The sequence below is a fragment of the Nicotiana attenuata genome, unplaced genomic scaffold (assembly GCF_001879085.1).
Source record: "Nicotiana attenuata strain UT unplaced genomic scaffold, NIATTr2, whole genome shotgun sequence".
NCBI lineage: Eukaryota > Viridiplantae > Streptophyta > Magnoliopsida > Solanales > Solanaceae > Nicotiana > Nicotiana attenuata.
In genome coordinates, this window is record NW_017673475.1 from 124,284 (window position 1) to 132,801 (window position 8,518).

An 8,518-nucleotide genomic window follows, 5' to 3' on the forward strand; every position below is an offset into this window, starting at 1 on the left:
CTTGCATTTCTTTTAGAGTCAACTTTCCACTTGGCTTATCGTGAAAAGATGTGGATTTCATACTCTGCTTCTTGCTCACCTTCGTCGTGAACTTCATAGGTGACGTGTTGACATTCATAGCTTCTTTGCTTTCAGACTTGGGTACGAACTTGCCCCACTTCCTGACTTCTTGCTTGTCATTCCCTTTGCGCGGTTCATAGATGGTCAGCCTTTCATTTCCAGCGGAGGCCATGCTCAATTCCATGTCATGGGCACGAGTTGCAATTTCTTCAAATGTGCCAGGCTTGATACCTTGCAAGATGTAGCGTAATCCCCAATGCATGCCTTGGATGCACATCTCTATGCCTGAAGCTTCACTAAGCCTGTCTTTGCAGTTGAGGCTTGTATTCCTCCACCGATTGATAAAGTCACTGGTTCCCCCTTTCGTTGACGAGTATTTGTAAGTTCTATCATACTCACAGTACGTCTCGTACTATAAAAGTGATTGAGGAACTCTTGCTCTCGTTGATCCCAGCTATCGATAGATCCAGCCTCGAGGTTCGTGTACCAGTCAAAAGTATTTCCTTCTAGCGAGCGGACAAACTGCTTGATGAGGTAATCTCCATAAGTCCCCGCATTGTTGCACGTCTCCACGAAGTGCGCAACATGTTGCTTTGGGTTACCTCTACCATCAAACTGTTGAAACTTTAGAGGTTGATAGCCAGCGGGCCATTTTCAACATATCGACCCTTGCAGTGTACGTCTTTGCATATGTAAGGGAGGATTTGGCAGCACCTTCATATTTGTTCTTAATGGTTCCTTCAATGAACTCCTTCAATTGATCGATTGGAATCATCCCTCCAGATGAGACAGGGATAGCCTTAGTGGATGTTGTTTGTCTTAAGGGAGAGTCACTCTCTAGAACCTCTAGGAGCTTGCCGGGTGCATGGGTGGATTCTTCTTCCATCAAGATTCCCACCCTGTCTGTTAGCTTGTCAATTCTAGCCTCTTGATTTTGCATGCACTTGGTCAAGCCAGCGATTGCTTCCGTCAAGTTTGCCAACTGCTCCTCCATAGATGTAGTGTTTGTCACCATGGCTTGCATGATTGTCGTGAACGACGGAGAGTAACATGGATTTTCACACAGATTGATCCTTGATTGGCTCACGCTATGTGGTGTAAGGGGGGAGGATCCATCACTTGAAGCATCATCATCTTCCTTCACAGCAGAGTGCTTGGATCCGGAGAGGTCAAGCAGAGCAAGAGTTTTCTTGATCTTTTCAACAACATCGCTCCCTCCTTCAGATGCGTTTGTGGAAGATCTTGCTCCTTTCGGGGATGAAGATCCGAAAACAGGGGTTGATGCGGACGACACTTAGGGTGCTTGTTGTCCTAAAGAGCTTGCTTTGCTCCTCGTAACTGGTCCGAAGCTTCCAAAGGTGACATCGAGGATGCTTTCCACATCAGCATAGAACCTGGAGTTAGCAGCCTTGGTGGAAGTTGAACCGAAGTTGATTTTCTTTGAAGCCATTTCAATGTTCTTGGACTTTGGTGATTGAAAAGTTGAGATGAGAGGTAGAGATTGTCCCACTGGGCGTGCCAGAATTTGTAGACAATAAAATTGTGTCGAGAAAATAAAATCAAGACCGAAAATATCGCAACAATCGTAGTATTTGATTTCGAATATTTGAGTGTTACAATCTCTATGAATCCTCTGATTCTTCGTTTCAATTGCTTTGCTCCTCGTAACTGGTCCGAAGCTTCCAAAGGTGACATCGAGGATGCTTTCCACATCAGCATAGAACCTGGAGTTAGCAGCCTTGGTGGAAGTTGAACCGAAGTTGATTTTCTTTGAAGCCATTTCAATGTTCTTGGACTTTGGTGATTGAAAAGTTGAGATGAGAGGTAGAGATTGTCCCACTGGGCGTGCCAGAATTTGTAGACAATAAAATTGCGTCGAGAAAATAAAATCAAGACCGAAAATATCGCAACAATCGTAGTATTTGATTTCGAATATTTGAGTGTTACAATCTCTATGAATCCTGATTCTTCGTTTCAATAGTAAATAAATTCAAGGGCCTTTGAGCTTGATCTTGAATCTATATTTGTTTCCACGAACGATGATCTTGTTCTTGAGCTTGAGCTTGATTGCTTGAACTTGACCTTGATTCGTTCTTGAGCTTGAACTTGATGTCTTGAACTTGAACTTGATTGCTTGAAGCTTGAAACTTGTAGAGAAATTTGTGGCGTTTGATCCACGAGCTCTCTCTTGCTTCTTGTTATAACTTTTGGTGTCTTTTCTGGGTTATGAAGACCCCTATTTATAGTTGTGGGAGGGAAGAGTTGTGATAAGAACAAACTCTTTCCGACCAATCAAATTGAAGTGTGACATGGCCGCATTTGATTGGCCAGAACATGTCACTTGCACACATGACGCGGTTTCATTGGCCATTTAATGTGACTTGGCATGCCTTGTCATTTTGACACACGGCATGATCCTATTGGCTCTTCCGTTTGACTTGGCATGCCACGTCATTTGACACGTGGCACTGGCCCTCTAGGTAGATGACATCTTGGGCCTAATGAGATGGGCTCATCATTTGTAGCCCAATTAAATGGGCTAGCCCAGTTAATATTTATTGGACTTAAATAATTAATTCAATTATATTAGCCCATAATATTTGTTTGGACCAATATATCTTGAATTTAAAATATCATCCAATTATTTTATTGAATCTAAATTCAATAAAATTTGTGTGCTTACAGTGAGATTATCAACTCATTTTCCGCCAGATCAAATTACACTAATTCAGTTTCTGACAATTTTTTTTCCAGTTTGTGACAATTGAATTGACAATTTCTTGGCCTAAGAAAGCCGTCTTTTTATTTTCCTTTTATATTAGTATTGGTATATATTTTGCAATTACAGGAGACACTGTTACCAACCAATGTTTTAATTAAAATGACCAAAAAACAACTGAAAAGGTGTACTATCAAAAAGAATTTGAAAAGGTAACCAGAGAGTTATTGCCTTTGTAAATACAACTGGGTCAATAAAAACGACGAGAAGGATTGAGCACATTTGATTGAGAATCAGTTGAATTGTAATATTTAAAAAATTGTTTTTCTCATAAGCTCTTCATTTAAAAGAATAATAAAATATTTAACCTATTTGTTTCAGTTAAATAACAAAATGAAAGAAGAAAAAAACTTATGCGGATGCGAGGCGGGTCTTTACGGATGCTAGGGGTTGTGGAAAATAGAAAAATTGCTAGGCGGGGCGGATTGAAATTTTTGTAAGTTCAATCTTAAACCGCCCCATACCCGCTCCGCCCCCCTGCCATCCCTAGCTGGAGTGAAGGTGGTAGAAAGAGGATTAGGGTTAGGTAGTAGAGAGAGATGTCAAAATATAAGCCTAAATCAACAGACGTCCTATTTTCTTGAGTTGTTATATTTTAAGAAGTATTGTTATGTTGCGTAATTAGTAGAAAGTTTTTAAAATCGATGATTAGGGTCCTTTTTCACCATAAAGGGTAAGATTCTTAATAAAAAATAAGTACAATATATATATATATATATATATATATATATATATATATATATATATATATATATTCCTCCAACATTCAATTTTTATTATGTTGGCTCATTAATCTAATTCTATCATGCTCCATTCAAATTTGCAAAGAATTCACGCTTAAACATGGATATACAAAAAAGTTAAAACATAAACTAGAATATATAAGGAGAGAGAAGGTTAAAGAGAGTAGAGTAGTTCATCTATAACTTTTTATTTTTATTTTATTTTTATTTTTTTAATTATGACTTGGGTAGGAATATAGTTAATGAAGTTGAATCAAATGAAAGAATGCGAAAACAAAAAAAATATTAAAAAACAAGAATGGATTAAAATGAACAGAGGTTTGTAAAAGGTGTAATGCCAATATATAAGAAAAAATTTCGCATAAGAACAACTTAGCTCCTTACTTTTTAATTTTACTAATTTCTCGGCACGTGCGTTGTACGTGTATATTAAGTCATATAGTACCAGTTATATTTCTTGCACTTCTCAAGTGAGAGACAGAGCTTGAGATTTGCAAAAATGAAGATGATTGGTCATTTATTTGGGTCATTGGGTATTTATATTCGGTATCCATGGTAACTTTTTTATTGTAGTGATCCAAGAAGTGTTTCTAATAAATCCATCTCGAGTTTAAAATATTTTTTAACGTCCAAGATAACAAAATGGTAACAGTTGCGCTCTTAGTAACGTAAAAGATACACATAACAATGGAAAAAATAAAGAAAATTAAGGCGAAACAATTCGAACTCAATTAAATTCTACTCATCTTCAAATTATGACTATTTTACAGTACACATACAACTCAATAACAAACGGTAAAAGTAGATTTAGAACTCATATCAGAAAATCAATTGATAAACAAAGACAAGGAGGAACATGAGAGGTTTGTATGAATACAAATGTTTTTTGCTGATTAAATAGAAGTGAACATACAAATCGATTTCGCTGAAAATAAATAAGGCGAAAGTTTAGCGGATAAATATAAGAAGATGACTGAAGAAAGAAGATGACAGTCTGGTGAAGAAGTAGTAAGAAGTTGAGCCTGAAACATTAACAGAGAAGATGGAAAAGGTGATTGCTCATTTTACCATGTTTTTGAGTTAAAATTTTCAAACTACGTACTATCTCGTGTCGAGTACTCCATGCATCCCACATCTTATGTATATATACCTTTTTGTTGTTTCTTTTCTATTGTAAAGAGCATAGTTTGTTGTACTAATATCAATTTGTCTTTCAAATCTCTACAACGGCAGGGAAATAGGATATAACAAACAATTACAAAGAAAATAACCATGCACTTGTATTAAAAAAATATATTTTTCTAGTAATATATTTATTTGCAACAAAGTATTTACGTAGAGAGACCAGTAAGAAATTTTAAGAGATTGTCCCAATAAAGATTGTGAACCCAACTTCATCTCAATCAATAATTCCTACAAATCAATTATTATTATATCTTTCAATTGCCAGTCATTAAGATGAGACAGTGAACCATGTCACCTAACACCTGCTGATCTTCTGTTAGGGAAATCTATCTATATTTTGAAAGTATGTTAATGTTATATTCACTTCTTGGGGTGAACTTTGAAACATATAAATTAAAGTTTTACTATTTATCTTCTAATAGGAATCGCTGAAATCTTGATAGTCTAGAATGATGGAGCACAAATGGTACTTTATTATTACGATGGTGAATTCAAATGTTTCACCAAGTGGGCATTACATATTAAATTAAGTTTTTAGTTCATGATGTATCTAAAATGCAACAACATTGAAAGCACTACCAAATTATAAATTTGTCTACTATATTGGATCATCAAAATGCTTTTATTTTATGAATTCTAAACAGATAAAAGAAATAAAAAATAATACTTGATGAAACATACTTTGACATGTTATTAAATCAATCAGTAAATGATCGGAAAACAAAGTTTAAAGTTAGACGAATAGATGATGCAAAAGATATATATGGATTAACTTAGTTATCAAACAAATGAATACCACGATTTACATAAGAATGCAACATTCATTTGGAAGAAGTTGATATGGCATTTACCGAAGTGAGCATATTACAGTTTATGTAATGTACTAAGGGAATCAAACAACAGTAGCATGTACAATGTAGGTTTAGGAGAAGATTATCACTCGCTAGTTCTTTTATTTATTTATTTATTTTTTTTATAAATAAAATGGAAAATCAATATGGCATATATATCATGTATTGTTTTCTTGTTACACCAAGATATAACAAAAGTAAACTCCTTGACGTAAGGTAATTACATTTTATTTTTCCTGAAATATTTTGGATATTTCTTTTAAAATTAGCCACCAGATAAATGCATGGATCAAAATAACTAAGATCTCTTTTTGCCACTTACATTTTCAATTTCACATCAACTTTATTCCTACCCGAATTTTTCTAATCCCTTGATCTGCCTTTCAAAGTATCATTTTGTGTTTATTCAAGAGATAATGTTATTTGCACTCAATTATGCCGTAAATTTTCACCTTTTTAAATCCAAAACTGAACCTTGTGCATCAGTTAGTTAAACATACAAAAAGACTCTCCGTTCTTGCTCTCCAGTCTTCAGAAAAGCTCTAGATTGTCTGATGAAGAAAGTTCACAAAAAGAAGCAGGAGAAAAAAAAATTAAAAGGTAGTTTTACATCCATATATATATATATATATATATATATATATATATATATATATATATATATATATATATATATATATATTTGAGATATTTAGACTATCCTCGAATTCTATCTTAAACCAACTTTGACCCATTTATTGTGCGCCTTATCTAATATAACATATTAATGGCAGCTTGATCAAACCAATGGTAGCCTGATCAAATCAATTGCAGCCTGATCAAATTAAAGAATATTTTTCTTCCCGTCTTTGCAATTATTTTTTTATTAACATTCTTAGGATAGAGTATCTTCGAATTCTATTCATTTTTCATGTGCCCGATCCAATATAACCATACAGATGGCGGCCTTATCAAACTAAAAAATATTTTTCTTTGTGTCTTGCAATGGTTCAAAAAATAGAAGTACAATCATAACATTAGAAATTAAAATTTTGCACCCCAAATATTAAAAGGACACGATTAAAGAGCTAGAAAAACCAACGTGCAAAGAATTAGTAGTATATACTTGAGGAATAAGATCAAAAGAATACCTTAGGAAATAGCCAAACATATATAATAGACATAATTAATTCCAGTGAAAGACGTTTAGTTATAATATATGATCAAAAATAAAATTAATTTTGTGGTACCTGAAGTACGACTACACTACGGTAAATGATTAATTTTTTCAAGATTTAAAACTTCATCTGGTTCTTCCATGTATCTCGTGTTTGCAATTGTCTTGATTTCATCTCGAAATAAATTCTTAAAAAAGAAGAAAAATAAAATGGGACCCAAAGCTTGGTGTCTCTTTGCAATCGTTTTGTCCCTCTTTCTAAGCGTCGCTTCTTTTCCTCGTTGTTTTCTTTTTGTAGGCGTCTTTATGTAGGTGTTTCTTTGTAGTTTTTTTTTTAATTTAATAGGTTATTAAAATAAGAAGGGTGAAAAGGTAATTTAACTTTTTAATTAAGAGGTTCTTGCTTTTAATATAGTATAGAAATAGATAGCCCATATTTTAATTTACAACCAATTAACCCAAAAATAATAGGCTAAGATTCAATATCCAACTCCAATAGGTTCTCAAAATTACTATTTAATTCATAAAAAAGATTGCTCAAGCTTTTAAGTTAATTTTCGAATCAATAACTCTGACTCAAATATTAGTTCAACAAACCAAATCCATTTGGGTGGTGAAAATTAGAGTTTTAACAAGCTTAAATATGTGGGTTTAAATTGCGAATTTGATTTTGTGAGAAATTTGGAGGTGAGTGTTATTTAGACTTGTTAGAAATAGTATAAGGAGGTTGTATATAAAATTTGAAGTCATTTAATGGAGATTTGGTCTAGTTTTGAACAAGAATAACAACTGAAAATCGTGAAAGAAGTTCGTCTACAGACGCTTGTATAAAGGTGTATAAAAGTGTATAATAGTGTATAAGATGTGTTTATACACTTATATACACTATTATACAAGATTATACATAATTATACAAAAAACTGACTTCGTCTTGTTCATTGCGTCTTTTCTGAAATTTAACTCAAATCTTGCTCAATCTACTCCAAATCACTTCAAATTTAAATTTTGAACTCCTTTTGATTTTTTCAATCAATTAGAACAACACCCAATCCAAACAACTAACAAACTCAAAAATTCTATTTTCGAAAGCAAAGCTTTGAATGGCCTTCAATGGTGGACTTCTACTGTTCAATTTTTTTACATTGCAACCAGGTGACATAGGGGGAGAAACAGTAATGGCGGACGGCCCCTTGAAACATATGTAAAAGATGTGAGAAGAAGAGAGAGTGAAAGCAATGGTTGTGAGAACACATATTTAACTCCATAACTTTTAGAAGCAATGGTTGTAAGAACACATATTTTGAATTTGCAAGAGCTAGTGTTTTTAAAATATATACAATAAGGGTTAGGTCGGATAAAACATAAAAACATGAGCCATTTTTTGTTATGATGTGAAGTAATGTGTATTTTCTTGTAATTCTTTCTTCTATAAAAGCAAATATAAGGTAAGAAGAGGTCAAGAGATTTATATTGCCAATCCATCCATGATTGTTGATTGTCCAACTTTTAAGACTACATAAAGTGTCATGAGATGATTAAAATTCCTTCATATTTGAAAAGAGTTTTTAGGTTCGAACTTTATAAAAGAAAAACTTTTCGAGAATTCTAATACTCCTCCTCAGTGAATTTGTTTGACGCAAATTTAAATTAGTTGGGTAAGTAAACTTTGATCACTAAATGTCTAAAGCAAATAAAGCTTTTAAATGTGTTGTTGATTCTTTATAGTATAATATATTTCGGATAC